The 19,262-nt window shown below is 39.0% G+C and overlaps 1 long non-coding RNA gene and 1 other non-coding gene across 2 annotated transcripts; one reads left to right on the forward strand and one right to left on the reverse strand.

Moving 5' to 3' along the window:
• The first annotated feature begins 2,564 nt into the window (after positions 1-2,564).
• Positions 2,565-2,671, forward strand: LOC130460182 (small nucleolar RNA R71). Its single transcript, XR_008920126.1, has one exon. It is a non-coding gene; the product is annotated as a small nucleolar RNA R71 (small nucleolar RNA).
• Positions 2,672-6,009: 3,338 nt separating this feature from the next.
• On the reverse strand, positions 6,010-8,467 carry LOC110780297 (uncharacterized). Its single transcript, XR_002531419.2, has 2 exons — positions 8,139-8,467; positions 6,010-6,209 (listed from the first exon to the last, which is right to left on the reverse strand). It is a non-coding gene; the product is annotated as an uncharacterized lncRNA (long non-coding RNA).
• Positions 8,468-19,262: the final 10,795 nt, after the last annotated feature.

The following is a 19,262-nucleotide window of genomic DNA, read 5'->3' on the forward strand; positions in this document are numbered from 1 at the left end:
ACCATAGGGACAGGTGAAGGTGATCTTTTCCTGGTCGTCTAGATGTATGGGAATTTGAAAGAAACCAGAATAACCATCCAGATAACATAAAAACTTGTGACAGGCTAGCTTTTCTAACATTTGATCAATGAAGGAAAGGTGAAAATGGTCCTTTTTAGTAGCAACATTAAGACGCCTATAATCAATGCACATGCGCCAACCTGTGACTACCCTAGTTGGTATCAACTCATTTTTTTCATTTCTCACCACAGTTGTCCCCCCTTTCTTAGGCACTACCTGAACAGGACTCACCCACTTAGAATCAGACACAACATACACAATACCCGCATCAAGAAATTTCATAACTTCAGCTTTTACAACATCTTGCATGACAGGGTTCAAACGACGCTGGGGTTGGATGCATGGTTTATGATTTTCATCTAGATGTATCCTATGCATACAAAAGTCAGGGCTAATACCCTTTAAATCATCAATACTGTACCCAATGGCCTTTTTGTGCCTTTTCAACACAATAAGAAGTTGGGATAACTGGTATGCATCAAGTGCAGTACTGACGATCACAGGGCAAAGTTGTTCATCATCTAAAAAAGCATATTTAAGGTTAGCAGGAAGAGGCTTAAGTTCGGGTTTCTTTACCTCTTTAACAGAACAAACTGGCCGAACTAACCTCTTCAATTTGGTGCTCTCCGGTTCAGATTCTCCACCATTAAGAGCCAACTCCAGAGCATCCACTTCAGCACTCCAAGAACTGCTATCACCTGCAGAAGACTCACAACAAAGCACTGCCTCCAAAGGGTCTCTTTCGAGAACTTGGGAGACGTTATCACGAGTAATAAAATCAACTACATCTATGCGATAACATTGTTCCTCCTCTAGCATGGGAGTTTTTAAGGCACTATTCAGATTAAAAGTCACCTTATCATCCCCAACAGACAATGTCAATTTCCCACTTTTAACATCAATTACCGCCCCCGCCCTGTGAAGGAAGGGTCTACCTAAGATTATGGGAATTTGAGAATCCTCCTGCATGTCTAATACTACAAAGTCTACAGGTATATAGAATTTACCTACTCTAATTGGGACGTCCTCTAAAACACCTAAGGGGTATTTGACAGAACGGTCGGCCATTTGTAGAGTGATATTGGTAACCTTAAGCTCACCCATATTCAGTTTAGTACAGACAGACAAAGGCATGACAGACACACTAGCACCTAGATCACATAAACCTTTATCAATAAATACGGTGCCAATGTTACAGGGGATGGAAAAACTCCCGGGGTCTTTAAGTTTAGGTGGGGACTTGTTTTGCAAATAGGCACTACATTCCTCAGAGAAAGCTACAGTCTCTACCTCACAAAAAGCACGTTTCCTGGTCAAAATATCTTTCATGAATTTAGCATAAGCAGGAACCTGTAAAATTAATTCAGTAAAAGGAACCGTTACCTGCAAATTTTTGACCACTTCCAAGAATCTGCCAAACTGCTTGTCTAGCTTATTCTTGAGTTGTCGGTTTGGGAAGGGGAGTGCAATAGGTTGTACTTGAATATCCGCCCCCTTCTTAACCTCAGTTGTAGCCTCATTCTCATTGACTACCTTTTCAGCTTCCTTTTCATCCATAACTATTTTCGGGATTTCCTCACTGACCAGATCATTAGCAGACACCCCGGAATCAACCTCAACCGGCATAGAAGGACCATCATAATCCCTACCACTCCTCAATGTAATTTCATTAGCAGTCTCCCTATTTTCGGGCTGTGAAGGAAATTGGCCTGGTGGCCTCCCTGCAATAGTAGTAGCCATTTGTGCCAACTGTGTATCAATGATCTTGTTGTGAGCAGTAAGAGCATCGATATTTGCATCCTTTTCACTTAGAGATTTTTGCATTTGTAGCATCATGTTTCTCTTCTCTACTAGCATAGGGTCAGGCTGTGTGGTTTGAGGTGGTGGTGGTGGAGGTGATGTGTGTTGTCTAGGGAAACCCAGGTGGTCCACTAGACTGTTGGTTGTAGTTGTTCCGTGGTTGGTAGGGTTGGTATGGTTGTTATGGTGGATGTTGGACTTGGTGAGGGTTCTGGATATTGTTGCTCCTGTAGGATAGTAGAGGGTTGTTTTTGTAGCCCTCATTGTAAGAGTTGGAGAATGGGTTATTTTGTTTGTAGGATTGAAATGCGTGACATTGTTCAACAGAGCTCCTACATTCCGGTGCATAATGACCAGACATTCCACAACTTTCACAAACAGTAGCAGGTTGGGCACTCATAGCAGCTACACTAGCAGGTTGGGCAGATTGAGTATTGGCTGCTTGCATATTATCAAACTTATAGTGTAAAGCAGTCAATTGGGCAGTTAATTGTTCAATAGAATTTAAATCATGCTTACCACCCCTATTAGATAGACCTCTAGGATTTCCATATTGGGCATTGTGAATGGCTATCTCCTCAATCACCTCCATAGCTCTAGGCACCTCAAGTTGCATGAACCTCCCACTGGCAGCTGAATCCAACAAACATCTAGACTCATTGCCCAGACCATTATAAAACTGCTGAATCAAGAACCAATCTTCCAAACCATGGTGCGGGCATTCTCTTTGCAAATCCTTGAATCTCTCCCAGACCTCGAACAAACTCTCATCCGCTTGTTGTGAGATACCTAATATCTGACCCCTCAGACGAGTCGTTTTCTCAGGTGGAAAATATTTAACATAAAAAGCAAGAGCCAAGGATTCCCAATTAGTGATTTTCAAAGCCGCCCGATTCAACCCATTAATCCACAGTTTAGCTTTCCCACTCAAAGAGAACGGGAAAAGTATCTCCATAGTCTGCTCCGGAGTCAATCCCTTTTGCTTGATGGTGGAACAATATTGGATAAAGGACTGAATGTGAAGATTCGGATCTTCACCTGGTTCCCCATCGTACTGGCATCTCTCGATCATGTTAATCAATGCAGGCTCAATCTTGAAGGTCTCAGCTGCAATAGAAGGCATGATCGCCTTTGGTAGCACGGACAGACTTGGCTTAGAATAGCCTGTAAGCCGTGGGGTAGGTGGCGGTATCAGATTTTCGTCACCCATCTCTATCTCTGAAACTGAATCTGTATCTGAAGGAAAAAGATCGCCAATATTATGATCAGAATCAGAGTAATTCCCACACTATGCAATGAAAGTTCTTCGTCTACGAAAGGTTCTTTCGGGCTCAGGATCGAATGGAGTAAGATTACTAGTACCTACGGTCCTGGGCATAGACAAAGACTACAAAACAATGTGAGATCCGGTCTCAAGGAACGTGAGTTCCTTGAGTAGTAACAAACAATAATCTAGGATAAGCAATCAACAACAGAAAATAAAACCGTTTCCCCGGCAACGGCGCCAAATTTTGACAGGCTAAAGTCGTATCACCTAATCAAAAATAACCTAAGGTCCACTAGCTAGGTAGCAAAGGAAGTCAGGATCGAATCCACAGGGAAACAGGCGTTCTTTCTACTATCAATTAATTAATCTAGACTATTGTGAACAAAAGTTGGTTGATGGTTTGTATGCTAAGACTACGAACGATAATTAAACAAGAATGAATCAATATATTAAGGAATCTAGGGTATAGGTTCGCCAACAAATAATAATCCAGGACATTGAACAATCACGATAATCAACAAAGTAATTAATTAGACTAGCATGCTCTCTCAAGTCGATACTAATCATAGACTTAGAATTAACGGGCTCTCGCTACGTATTAACTCTAATTCCACCTATTGACACAAGCCTAAACATCAAATTGCATCTCTCGAATCTTAATTTGATATTGCATAACTACCACAATTAAACCTGCGCAAATCTAATTGTATAGTGAAATAAACCAATCAATAGGAATCAATTACAATGCCAACAATCATAATCATTCAATCATCCCTTCATATTATTCATGGATCCCCAACCCTAGAAATTAAACTACTCAAGCATGTTGACAATAAACAAAGCAATAATCATAATTGAAAGCATTATTAAAGCAAGACAATGAATTGAAATAAGGAATAATACCTATTTGAAGAACAAAGGGAAGTGAAAGCTTGAATTTTTATTGAGAATTAAACTAAGTGTTTTTGCATAAACTAGAGAGAAAACTAGGCTAAGGAAAATAATACTAAGGTTCAATAATAGAAAATAAAGTGTCCTCTAAAAATAATTAAAGCTTGTTTATATAGTTTACCAAAATAAATCCTAAAAAACGGAAAGAAAACTCGCGCATAAGTGCAGGAGGTTGGCGTCGCCCGATCGGGCGTCGCTTCGCCCGATCGGGCGATCCACTCGATAGTCGGCCCAATCGGGCCAAAATCCGCCCGATCGGGCGGTTTGTGAAATCTCCACATAGGCTCCAGGATGACCGCCCGATCCGGATCGGGCGAGCTGCGCCCGATCCGGATCGGGCGAGCTGCGCCCGATCGGGCGCGCGTTGATGAATCCAAATGGCCTAAATTCCGCCCGATGGTTGCATTTCGCCCTCAGCTTCCAGGGCGATTTGCAATCTTCAATGTAGCTCGCCCATATCACTGAGTCTAACTCTCGGGGCTCAACCATAAGCATCCAAGGCTCCCGAAAGTCGACGATGGAGGTCCCGAACTTCCTCGGGCTCATATAGTGGCCTAGATCAACATGAAACGGGTCTAAAAAGACCAATTTCTCATAATCAAACCTGAAACTCAAGGCACACTCAATAACACACATTTGTACTAGAAACGGCTCCTAAGAGCACGTTTGACACATAAAAGTACTAAGGGACGGGGGTAAAAATACTATATAAAACATGCATATTAGCAGCTAGGGAGGGCACGCTACAAAGTGTATGCACCTAAATTATGTTATATGATTATGTGTAAAAAATATATTTCCTGGCTTTATGGTTTTTCCGCATGATTTATGTTTATTCATATGTATCATAACCTAACATAAGACCCCTACTCTGGACACTCAGATGGTGACAACCAAGGAGGTCATAACGTTAGAGGGAAGTTCATGAGGACGGTACAGACTCATCCAAGTCTTCATCAAACTCGTCATAGAGTGGTCCTAGTGCATCGAAGAAAAGGGTTTTATTTTTTCGATCAATGGGTATAGGTGGTAGCATCCATATACGACAACAACAAGCGGTGCAAGCTCCAATGGAGGCAGTCCCAATAGTAGTAGATGACGCTGAAAATGCATTGAATGAGTGTTTAAAAATCATACTGGTATACCAACTGTCATCACAAAATCTATGAATTTAAACTCTTTGTATACTAAGGATATGGAGTCAGAGAAGAAATTTAAGAGAAAGGTCAGTATTATCGCCTTAGTATATCCTATTCCAAATTTCTCTATCTTTGTTACTAAGGATATTGAGGTAATCTCGGTAGTTCAACAAAACTTTTCAACCATATCTACTACTTCTATGCTGCATACTACTACTATAAATATCATCCGAACCCCAATACTCAATAAATCAAAATACACTTTCATCAAAAAAAAAAAATTAATAAATCAAAATACACTAGTAGAAAAAATCTCAAGTGCTTGGGGGAAAATGCCCTCGAGTGCTGGTGATTATGCCCCCATCACTTAAAGGTGAACCACTTGATAATATTTCAAGTGCTTGGGGTTGACCCCAAGCACTTAACATGCACTTGACATGTTAAACCCCAAGCACTTAACTTGAGGTTTATGGAAAACCCCATGCACTTGACTTGTGAAGTGCTTGGGGTTTTTCAAAACACCCAATCACTTGATATTAACAATATTTTTTTAAAAATAAAATCTGCTACTATCAAGTGCTTGGGGTACTTTTCACTTAATATTATTAACTTTTTAAAAAAAAAAATTGGCAGGCCCTTACCACTTTAGCACAATATGTTATGGCTATAAAACATGTACCTACACCAAACAACCTCATTCAACCACAACGTATATACTATACACCAATAAACATGCGCTTAGCTCATCCATACACCATTCAATAACACAAGTGGAAAAAATATCAAAACAAATATCAAACAACGGTTTAAAACATATTGTATTTAAATTGATTAATAGAAAAAGGTATCTAACTACAGTATTAGATTCATTACAATGCTAAAAACGAGATTAATCAAAGACATTCACTAGTAATAAATCGTGCCAACTTGTCTCGAACACATATTATTTCATCAGTCGTGAAGGAACGCTCCCTTGGTTTGTTCATGAATACCTATAATCAAATCCAACAAAAAAACACATAATAATCTAGTTAGAGTCATGAATAATGTAAAATATAATATAAACATTATTTTAAAAAAATAATTGAGTTATATGAACAATTTTGACTTAAATGTTCGTTTTCGGTTCCAACTCTTAACTAATGAACCTAAATAATTATTCCAAACCCTTTACACGTTTAATATATTTAATATTAGGTTTCTAAGACTCATTTCCATCTACTTTGGTCAACTTATGCACATTTAAGGCTCGGTTGAACGTTATAAGACATATTTTGACTATAATGGTTGTTTTCGCTCCCAACTCTCAACTATGAAGCTAAATAGGTATTCTACACCGTTTACATGTTTAAAATACTTAGTAGTATGTTAATAACACTCATTATCATCTACTTTGCTCATGTTATACACATTTAAGGCTCGTTTGATCGTTATATGTCATATTTTGACTATAATGGTTGTTTTCGCTCCCAACTCTCAACTAATGAAGCTAAATATGTACTATAAACTCTTTACATATTTAATATAATTAATAGTATGTTAATAACACTCATTCTCATCTACTTTGGTCAAGTTATACGCATTTAAGGCTCGTTTGATCGTTATATGTCATATTTTGATTATAATGGTTGTTTTCGCTTCCAACTCTCAACTAATGAAGCTAAATATGTATTATAAACTTTTTACATGTTTAATATACTTAGTATTAGGTTTTTAAGACTCATCCTCATCTACGTTTGTCAAGTTATGCACATTTAAGTCTTGTTTGATCGTTATATGACATATTTTGATTATAATGGTTGTTTTTGCTCCAACTCTCAAATAATGAAGCTAAATATGTATTATAAACTCTTTACATTTTTAATATACTTAGTATTAGGTTTCTAAGAATCACTCTCATCTACGTTGGTCAAGTTATGCATATTTAAGGCTCGTTTGATCGTTATAGGACATATTTTGACTATAATGGTTGTTTTCGCTCCCAACTCTAAACTAATGAACCTAACTAGGTATTCTAAAACCTTTACATGTTTAATATACATATTTTATGTTTCTAAGACTCACCCTCTCCTAATTTTGTCAAGTTATTCACATTTAAGGCTCGTTTGATCGTTATACCTAAACCCTAAACAACACTAAATACACACTTAAGTTATAGTCTAGCAAGCACCCGATATTGATTCAAAAAAATTACCTGGAGAAGTGCCTAGGTGAAGATGCTTGAAGATCAGCCACACTAAATATAAAGATCTAGAACTACACCAACTTAAAAAGGGTTCACGCTATCTTGTCAAAAATTTGACACAACTGGTTATCAGGTAATAACATATCATGGACAAAAGATAGGCTAGGAGTTAAACAATAATAAATAAAAGCAAGGCCAAGAGGATAATACGTAACCGTATGCCATCTTTATGCCACAAACATTTGTAAACTATGACCAACATTTAGTCACCATAAGATAAGAGGGAAATTTTACAAAGTAAACCAGTTAATAATCATCTTTCTTCAACCACTATTCAAAAACTATAAAAGGCCAATCTTTTTTGAACATGAATCACTACATCCAGGTTCTTTTCATGGCCTACACCAGATGAATCGACAACCAAACATCATTTGTTTTAAAAGGAGCAAAGCACAAAGTCTCCGGGAAATCAAGCAGCAAGGCGTAAGACACATACAACAAATAAAAGAGCATATAATTGCATTTTAGAGACATAATAAGACTTCTTCTAAATTAACCAACGAATTAACCAATTCTGGCCCATAAAAATAAATTTGTAGTCAGGATTGTTTTGATGCGGTTACGCACATGTCTAACCACATAAAGGCAGAGAGCAGGATTCTTCAGCCATACGAACACACTGTTGGACATCCTCAAAAAGGAAGACTGAATGATCAACTAGAGTTGCAAGAATTACCTTCAGTTGACATAGTAGAATCTCTTACAGCGGTTTAAGAAGACTGCTCAGGTTTATGTTCTTCCTGTGCAGCAGATTCTGCATCAACTTCTTTCAGTCTAATACTTTAATCCTGGCAGCCTGGCAATTAACACGGGGAACCTTTCCCTTGATCCCCAACAGCACCAGGAAGTTCATCTAGAACGCTGAAATATGAACCATGGCTACAAGTAACTAAATCGAGAACATCATAGAAATCAAGGAAAAGCAGACTACTACCCAAGTTGACCAGAATAACAGTCAAAACATTCAATATAATCCGACAACTTACCAAAAATAGCACGGACTTGGCCTATGATATCATACATGAAAACTAGGGTTTGGTGGTTTCACGCTTGTAGACACCTAATTTGTGTCTCCCCATTGGGATGATGACGATACCATTATCCTTCTTAGGTAATTGGAGCAACTCCGTGCGGAAATTCCAATTGCTAAAAGCATGTCCAAAATTCAAGAGCCAAAATCCAATCCCCGAGGTCGTTCCCCTTCCAGAACTCGGTACAAAATACAAATTTCGAAAATCAAGTTCAAAATCCAAGTACAATCTCACCCAATGGACTATCCCATTGGTTTTACAAGGCCTTTTTGTTAGGTTATGATACATATGACAATTCATAAATCATGCGGAAACAACCATTAAGCCAGGAATACATATTATTTACACATAATCATTTAGCATAGTTTAGATGCATACTCTTTGTTGCGTGCCTTCCCTAGCTGCGCCCGAACCGAACAAGAACAAGTCTTTAGGACTCCAAGTGTCGTCCCTCCGTAGATAGTCCACAGCACGTCCGGATCCGCCTTAAGATTGACCAACTAGAATCGCCCTTAAGGTACTATTATTTTCGGCACTTTTAGGCAAATGTGTGACTGAATTTTTCTCTCAAAAACTCACTTTGAATACTTGAAAACTCGTTGTAAATATGTGACCCTAGGCACTTATTTATAGAGTTTATGGAAAGGAATTATAATCCTATTAGAATACAAATCTATTTAATTATAACCCTACTAGGATTCTAATTAAACAAAGTTTATCTATTAGGATTAGATTTAATCATATTACGAATCCCGGTAGCCTTAGGATTCCGAGTAACACACACGAGTGGCGCACAAGCACCGCACGCCCGCACGCAGGCCTTGTGGCCCACGCCGAGCGCACAGCGCAAGGCCCACTATCGCAGCCTTGTCCGCGCGCGCGCCCAAGCTTCGGCTGGGCCTGGCTTTTGTGCTGGGCCTGGTCGTATGCTTGGCGTGTGGTTGTTGCGCTTGGCTTGCTGGGCGATGGCCCGGCTTCGTGCTGGGCCTTCGTCTGGCAGGCCTCGTCCGATGCTAATTCGTACGATACGCTTCCGATTAAATTCTCGATTCCGGAATTCATTTCCGATACGAACAATATTTAATATTTCCGATTCCGGAATTAATTTCCGTTTCGATCAAATATTTAATATTTCCGTTTCTGGAATTATTTTCCGATTCCGATAATATTTCCGATTCTGACAATATTTCCGTTTCCGGCAATATTTCCGATTCTGGCAATATTTCCATTTCCATTAATATTTTCCGATACGAACCATGTTTCCGTTTCCGGCAACATCTATGACTTGGATAATATTTATATTTCCGATACGATCCATATTTCCGTTTCCGGTAATATCCTCGTTTCCGGAGTATTCATTTCTTGCTTTTGACGATCTCAGCTCCCACTGAAACCAAGATCCGTCGATTCCGAATATCCATAGATGGAGTATTTAATGCCATTAAATACTTGATCCGTTTACGTACTATTTGTGTGACCCTACAGGTTCAGTCAAGAGTAAGTTGTGGATTAATATCATTAATTCCACTTGAACTGAAGCGGCCTCTAGCTAGGCATTCAGCTCACTTAATCTCACTGAATTATTAACTTGTTAATTAATACTGGACTGCATTTATTAGACTTAACATTGAATGCATACTTGGACCAAGGGCATTATTTCCTTCAGTCTCCCACTTGTCCTTAGGGACAAGTGTGCATTTCCTAATTCCTTTGTCGCTCGATGCTTGCTCTTGAACATAAGGTAAGAGTTGTCATCCTTATTATGTCCAGAGGTGTTCCTCGGTTTCAGAGTTCAACTGATCAAATAAACAGATAATCATAGCCTATGATTCATCCGAGCACGGCCATGCATTTCACAGTTTCTAGCTCTCCGAGTGGCCTTGTACAACTTTTAAGCATCTCATCCCGATTTATGGGAGGACAATCCCAATCTTGCGATCTTGAGATTAGACTTCGTTTGATAGGTGATTACCTGAGCGTTGCCTTTATAGCCTCCTTTTACGGTGCGACGGTTGGTCAACGTCAAAGTAACCAGTTCTCAAACAAGTAATCTCAAACCACTCAGGTATTGAGGATTTAGTGTCTAATAATTTTAATGAAATTTACTTATGACAGATTTTCATCTCTTACAGTAAAGTTTCATAGGTCTTGTCCGATACTAGTCTTCCCAAAGTAAGTATCTATGCAAATGATTATGACATTGCCATGTCCACATAGTTCAAGAAACAGAACTACTAGTCATCTTGCATTCTAATCGTCTAACGTTTTCTATGCGTCCAATTTTATAGAAAACTCCGACTAGGGACCATTTTCAACCTTTGACATTCAAGTTCACTTGATAGACATTTCTTAGTCACAAGGCTGGTCCTAACAGTCTATCTTGAATATATTGTCAAATTGAAGGGACTCATCATTTAATAAACCACAAATTAAATGGAAAAATGAATTCTTTTCATTTATTGTGAATGATTAACCAATAATGTTTTACAAAGATTTAAACTCTAAAACTTTAAAACTTTAAACAGGGTCATCAAAGCCATTCTCCAATATGCTTGATTCCCATAGCTGCAGTGTGCGAGTTGTGCTTCGCCTGCGGCAGAGGTTTAGTCAATGGATCTGATATGTTATCATCAGTTCCAATCTTGCTTATCTCGACTTCTTTTCTTTCAACGAACTCTCGTAGAAGGTGAAATCTACGAAGTACATGCTTGACTCTCTGGTGGTGTCTAGGCTCCTTTGCCTGTGCAATAGCTCCGTTATTATCACAATACAGGGCTATTGGTCCTTTAATGGAGGGGACTACACCAAGTTCACCTATGAACTTCCTTAGCCATATAGCTTCCTTTGCTGCTTCATGTGCAGCAATGTACTCCGCTTCAGTTGTAGAATCCGCAATGGTGCTTTGCTTAGCACTTTTCCAGCTTACTGCACCTCCGTTGAGGCAGAAGACAAACCCAGACTGTGATCTGAAATCATCTTTGTCGGTTTGGAAACTTGCGTCCGTATAGCCTTTAACAATTAATTCATCATCTCCACCATAGACCAGGAAGTCATCTTTGTGCCTTTTCAGGTACTTCAGAATGTTCTTGGCAGCAGTCCAATGCGCCTCTCCTGGGTCTGACTGGTATCTGCTCGTAGCACTGAGTGCGTACGCAACATCCGGGCGTGTACATATCATAGCATACATTATTGAACCAATCAATGATGCATATGGAATCCCATTCATTCGTCTACGCTCATCAAGTGTTTTTGGGCACTGATTCTTGCTTAGAGTCATTCCATGAGACATGGGTAGGTAGCCTCGCTTGGAGTCCGCCATCTTGAACCTATCAAGCACCTTATTGATATAAGTGCTTTGACTAAGTCCAATCATCCTTTTAGATCTATCTCTGTAAATCTTGATGCCCAATATGTACTGTGCTTCTCCTAGATCTTTCATCGAAAAACATTTCCCAAGCCAAATCTTGACAGAGTTCAACATAGGAATGTCATTTCCGATAAGTAATATGTCATCGACATATAATACTAGGAAAGAAATTTTGCTCCCACTGACCTTCTTGTATACACAAGATTCGTCTGCGTTCTTGATGAAACCAAAGTCACTGACTGCTTCATCAAAACGTATATTCCAGCTCCTGGATGCCTGCTTCAATCCGTAGATTGACTTCTTTAGCTTGCATACCTTTTTAGCATTCTTTGGATCCTCAAAACCTTCAGGCTGTGTCATAAACACAGCTTCTCTTAAAACGCCGTTTAAGAAAGCAGTTTTGACATCCATCTGCCATATTTCGTAATCGTAATATGCGGCGATTGCTAACATTATCCGAATAGACTTTAGCATTGCAACTGGTGAAAAGGTTTCATCGTAATCCACACCGTGGACTTGCCTGTAACCTTTTGCAACCAATCTAGCTTTGAAAACTTCAAGTTTCCCATCCTTGTCCTTTTTCAGTTTGAAAACCTATTTGCTTCCAATGGCTTGGTAGCCATCTGGCAAATCGACCAAATCCCATACTTGGTTTTCAGACATGGAGTCTAATTCAGATTGCATGGCTTCTTGCCATTGCTTGGAGCTAGGGCTCGTCATAGCTTGTTTGTAAGTTGCAGGTTCATCACTTTCAAGTAATAGAACGTCATAGCTCTCGTTCGTCAAAATACCTAAGTACCTTTCCGGTTGAGATCTATATCTTTGCGATCTACGCGGGGTAACATTTCTAGATTGACCATGATTCTCACCAGATTCTTCTAAAGATCTCTGAGTTTCATCTTGAATGTCATCTTGAGCATTCTCTAGAGTTTGTTGTTCGACTCGAATTTCTTCGAGGTCTACTTTTCTCCCACTTGTCATTTTGGAAATGTGATCTTTCTCCAAAAAGACACCATCTCGAGCAACAAACACCTTGTTCTCAGATGTATTGTAGAAGTAATACCCCTTTGTTTCCTTTGGATAGCCCACAAGGATACATTTGTCAGATTTTGGATGAAGTTTGTCTGAAATTATTCGTTTGACGTATACTTCACATCCCCAAATCTTAAGAAAAGACACATTTGGAGGCTTTCCAAACCATAATTCATATGGAGTCTTTTCGACAGCTTTAGACGGAGCTCTATTTATAGTGAGTGCAGCTGTATTTAGTGCATGTCCCCAAAATTCTAATGGAAGTTTGGCCTGACCCATCATTAACCTGACCATGTCTAGCAAGGTTCTGTTCCTCCGTTCCGACACACCGTTCCATTGTGGTGTTCTAGGAGGATTCAATTCTGATAGAATTCCACATTCTTTCAGATGGTCATCAAATTCATAGCTCAGATATTCACCGCCTCTATCAGACCGCAGTGCTTTAATCTTCTTGCCTAATTGATTCTCTACTTCACTCTGAAATTCCTTGAATTTGTCAAAGGATTCAGACTAATGCTTCATTAGGTAGACATAACCATATCTACTGAAGTCATCAGTGAAAGTGATAAAGTAGCTGAAACCACCTCTAGCATTTGTACTCATTGGTCCACATACATCTGTATGGATTAAACCCAATAGTTCATTTGCTCTTTCTCCAACTTTAGAGAAAGGTTGCTTTGTCATTTTGCCAAGTAAACATGATTCGCATTTACCATAATCCTCTAAGTCAAATGGTTCTAGAATTCCTTCCTTTTGAAGTCTTTCTAAGCGTTTCAAGTTTATATGGCCTAATCGACAATGCCACAGATAGGTGATATCTGAATCATCCTTTTTGGCCTTTTTGGTATTTATGTTATATACTTGTTTGTCGTGATCTAATAAATAAAGTCCATTGACTAATCTAGCAGATCCATAAAACATCTCTTTAAAATAAAACGAACAACTATTGTCTTTTATTAAAAAGGAAAATCCCTTAGCATCTAAGCAAGAAACTGAAATGATGTTTTTAGTAAGACTTGGAACATGGAAACATTCTTCCAGTTCCAAAACTAGCCCGGAGGGCAACGACAAATAATAAGTTCCTACAGCTAATGCAGCAATCCGTGCTCCATTTCCCACTCGTAGGTCGACTTCACCCTTGCTTAACTGTCTACTTCTTCTTAGTCCCTGTGGATTGGAACATAAGTGTGAGCCACAACCTGTATCTAATACCCAAGAAGTTGAATTAGCAAGTGTACAGTCTATAACGAAAATACCTGAAGATGGAACGACTGTTCCGTTCTTCTGATCTTCCTTTAGCTTCAAGCAATCTCTCTTCCAATGCCCCTTCTTCTTGCAGTAGAAGCATTCGGATTCAGAAGTGGGTTGACTGACCTTCCTCTTTACAGATTTGGCGCCAGTTTGCTTAGTTGGGCTGGCCTTGTTGCCACCTTTCTTAGCATTCCTCTTCTTTCCAGATTTCTTGAACTTGCCCCCACGCACCATAAGCACATCCTGCTTATCACTTTTGAGCGTCTTTTCAGCGGTCTTCAGCATACCGTGAAGCTCAGTGAGCGTTTTGTCCAGACTATTCATACTGTAGTTCAGTTTGAACTGATCATACCCGCTATGAAGAGAATGGAGGATGGTGTATATAGCCATTTCCTGAGAAAATTGCTGATCCAGCCGACTCATATTCTCAATGAGTCTAATCATTTTGAGAACATGTGGACTTACGGGCTCGCCTTTCTTAAGCTTGGTCTCAAGAATTTGCCTATGAGTCTCGAATCTTTCGACTCGAGCCAGATCTTGGAACATGTTCTTCAACTCACTGATGATTGTGAAAGCATCTGAGTTGATGAACGTTTTCTGCAGATCCGCACTCATGGTGGCGAGCATTAGACATTTCACATCCTTGTTGGCATCAATCCAACGATTGAGGGCTGCCTGAGTGACCCCGTCGCCTGCGGCTTCGGGCATCGCCTCTTCTAGGACATACTCCTTTTCTTCCTGCATAAGAACTATTTGCAAGTTCCTTTGCCAGTCATGGAAGTTTTTCCCGTTCAACTTCTCCTTTTCGAGAATTGATCGAATGTTGAATGAATTGTTGTTTGCCATATTAAAAACTACAATTGAAAAGAATAAACAAATAAATAACCATTCACAGTTTCTCTTAATAAACTTAAATTCTAGCATACATGCATAATTCAATGTTTATTAAGAATTTTATTCAAGTTATGTGTTCCGGCAGGTGTGAATAAAATGATTCCAAGATCCTAAAATCATTGAAGAACTAAGCACAGTTTGTCGACTTAATCCTAAAACATCTTAGGTAAGCAAAAGCCTTTTGCTAATAGTCTAGAAACTATTTTTGGTTGATAGGTACGTCTAAGAACTTATTAGGTAAACCTATCGATTTTGCCACGACATAAAAGGACTCCTTACTTATATCGTTGAGTTTCACCAAAACTAACATGTACTCACAATTATTTGTGTACCTTGCCCCTTTAGGACCAATAAGTAACACCTCGCTGAGCGAAAACTATTACTAGATTGATGTAAAGGATATCCAAGCAAGTGTATATTTTGGCATGGCACCTTTTAACTCAATTTTTAAGTTTGGAACTTAAGGCTCTTACTATGTTGGTTAGATTTTAAGTGAACTAAAATCCTTAATCATGCAACATAATCAAGCTTTTGATCTCATGCATTTTAAGACATATTTAAAAACAATAAATAACTTAAAACATGCATAAGATAAATGTGATCTAGTATGGCCCGACTTCATCTTGAAGCTTTAACTTCAAAGTCCGTCTTGAAAATCTCCGTGGGAGGCACCATTTTCTTCAAATAGGATAAGCTATAATTAAAACTAATTACAACTATTTGATGGTACGCAGACCATATTTGAATTAAAAAACAACTTTGGTACTTTAGACCAATTACATTCAAATTAATGGTTCGCAGACCATATTTTCTATCCTATTTGGGCCATACTAGTCACTTCACTTGCGCGAGGCAGTGCGCGTTGTGGCGCAGCTCGCTTGCTGCCCACACGCGACTGCTGTGCCTTGCATTCGCCCTCGCCCATTCGTCCATTGCTCATAGCCCACGACACAAGGCAGGGCTGCTGCCTTGTGCTCGTGCACCATGGCCTTGCTCATTGCATTCGTGCCGCATGGGCGACGAGCTCCCTTGCTCGTCGTCATATGCCCGCACTATACAACACCCCTTAAGGGTAACACGTAGCGTCCATTGCTTTGTGCGTGCAAGTTATATGAACGAATCGCATAAAATTTTAAAAATTTATATTTAAAATTAATGACAAATTAATAAATATTATTAATTTCATAATTTTAGGGCGAAAAATCGAAAATTTATTATTCAATTGATCTCCGATTAACATGGATTCAAGTCTAGGTCATAAAAATTTAAAATTTATCATAAATTTACAATTTTTATGGTGGTTTTTAATCATAGGTATCTAATTAAATCATAATTAATTATGAAAATCAAATTAATTCTAAATTATTCTAATTTTTAACAAATTAATCATAATTACAAATTAGATTTCATAATTAACAAGGCTAGACATTCAAACTTGTTAAACATATACAGTAGGTCAATCAAAAATTCAAGATTTATCAACAAGAATCGCAAATATTTAATTTAACATCTTAAATTTACGAAATTTTGCATTCGAAAAACTAAAACCTTCGAAAAGTCATAGTTAGGCTTCGAATTTGAGAATTCTGGGTTCGGCAGAAAAAGACTATTTTTGTCAAAATTTTAGAATGCCTTTTACATGCGGAATTGACACAAAAATCACTCGATTTGGATGAGTAACGAAGAAACTGCCGAAAAACTGCGTACGTATAATTAAATAAACGCAATTTGCAATTAATTAACAATTACGAAAATTAATCACCCCTTTCAATTCTTGCAAATTTGTAATATTTAACCATGTTCATGCGATTTAGATTATGAAAATAATAAGAGGCTCGTGATACCACTGTTAGGTTATGATACATATGACAATTCATAAATCATGCGGAAACAACCATTAAGCCAAAGAATACATATTATTTACACATAATCATTTAGCATAGTTTAGATGCATACTCTTTGTTGCGTGCCTTCCCTAGCTGCGCCTGAACCGAACAAGAACAAGTCTTTAGGACTCCAAGTGTCGTCCCTCCGTAGATAGTCCACAGCACGTCCGGATCCGCCTTAAGATTGACCAACTAGAATCGCCCTTAAGGTACTATTATTTTCAGCACTTTTAGGCAAATGTGTGACTGAATTTTTCTCTCAAAAACTCACTTTGAATACTTGAAAACTCGTTGTAAATATGTGACCCTAGGCACTTATTTATAGAGTTTATGGAAAGGAATTATAATCCTATTAGAATACAAATCTATTTAATTATAACCCTACTAGGATTCTAATTAAACAAAGTTTATCTATTAGGATTAGATTTAATCATATTACGAATCCCGGTAGCCTTAGGATTCCGAGTAACACACACGAGTGGCGCACAAGCGCCGCACGCCCGCACGCAGGCCTTGCGGCCCACGCCGAGCGCACAGCGCAAGGCCCACTGTCGCAGCCTTGTCCGCGCGCGCGCCCAAGCTTCGGCTGGGCCTGGCTTTTGCGCTGGGCCTGGTCGTATGCTTGGCGTGTGGTTGTTGCGCTTGGCTTGCTGGGCGATGGCCCGGCTTCGTGCTGGGCCTTCGTCTGGCAGGCCTCGTCCGATGCTAATTCGTACGATACGCTTCCGATTAAATTCTCGATTCCGGAATTCATTTCCGATACGAACAATATTTAATATTTCCGATTCCGGAATTAATTTCCGTTTCGAACAAATATTTAATATTTTCGTTTCCGGAATTATTTTCCGATTCCGATAATATTTCCGATTCTGACAATATTTCCGTTTCCGGCAATATTTCCGATTCCGGTAATATTTCCATTTCCGATAATATTTTCCGATACGTACCATGTTTCCGTTTCCGGCAACATCTACGACTTGGATAATATTTATATTTCCGATACGATCCATATTTCCGTTTCCGGCAATATCATCGTTTCCGGAGTATTCATTTCTTGCCTGTGACGATCTTAGCTCCCACTGAAACCAAGATCCGTCGATTCCGAATATCCATAGATGGAGTATTTAATGCCATTAAATACTTGATCCGTTTACGTACTATTTGTGTGACCCTACGGGTTCAGTCAAGAGTAAGCTGTGGATTAATATCATTAATTCCACTTGAACTGAAGCGGCCTCTAGCTAGGCATTCAGCTCACTTGATCTCACTGAATTATTAACTTGTTAATTAATACTGAACCGCATTTATTAGACTTAACATTGAATGCATACTTGGACCAAGGACATTATTTCCTTCACTTTTCCACTCAAAATCATATAAGGCAAGTCAAATTCAGGCGCCGACCCACAAAACCGAGCAAGTCGGGCCTCGTCCCGTAAAACCGAATTCAAAAACCCGAAACGGCTTGTTTTTAGACGAAAGCTAAGCCTTAATCCCCAAGCAATCACTACGTGCCAAGGTCGTACAAGTCGTACAATGGTACAGCAATACAATCCAAAAGCAAGGACGGCATATTTCCGTCCTTTTTGGCAGCATCCACGCCACGTCACCAGCGCTGGGCGCTGCCAGCTACGTGCGGCGCTGGCAATGGCTGGCGTTTAGCAGCAAACTCCCCTATAAATACCCCTAATTCTGAGCAGTTTTAGGAGGCAAAAAATTGACATACAACGTCGTAATACTAAAATTGCACATCAAAATTCAATACAAAAATCAATACAAAATCCTCCGAAAACACCATACAATCTTCAAGCTTTAAGCAATTGGGAGTTCTAATCGGAAAGCTTGCCTAAACCTAACTAGGTAATTCCGAATCCCAACCCTAATCTATTCAATGTTGCTTTGATTTTCTATTTCAAAATGATTAGTAAGTTGGCATTTTTACTCTTAAAAATGTCACTTGCAACAATCATACATTTCTTCAAAATCCAAACTTTTCAAAATACAAAAATGCAAACTTTCAAGATTCAAAGATGTTCAAAGTTGTTTGTGTTAGGTTATGATACATATGACAATTCATAAATCATGCGGAAAAACCATAAACCCAGGAAAACATATTATTTACACATAATCATTTAGCATAGATTAGATGCATACTCTTTGTTGCGTGCCTTCCCTAGCTGCGCCCGAACCGAACAAGAACAAGTCTTTAGGACTCCAAGTGTCGTCCCTCCGTAGATAGTCCACAGCACGTCCGGATCCGCCTTAAGATTGACCAACTAGAATCGCTCTTAAGGTACTATTATTTTCGGCACTTTATAGGCAAATGTGTGACTGAATTT

This window comes from Spinacia oleracea, chromosome 4 (genome assembly GCF_020520425.1).
Source record: "Spinacia oleracea cultivar Varoflay chromosome 4, BTI_SOV_V1, whole genome shotgun sequence".
Taxonomy (NCBI): domain Eukaryota; kingdom Viridiplantae; phylum Streptophyta; class Magnoliopsida; order Caryophyllales; family Amaranthaceae; genus Spinacia; species Spinacia oleracea.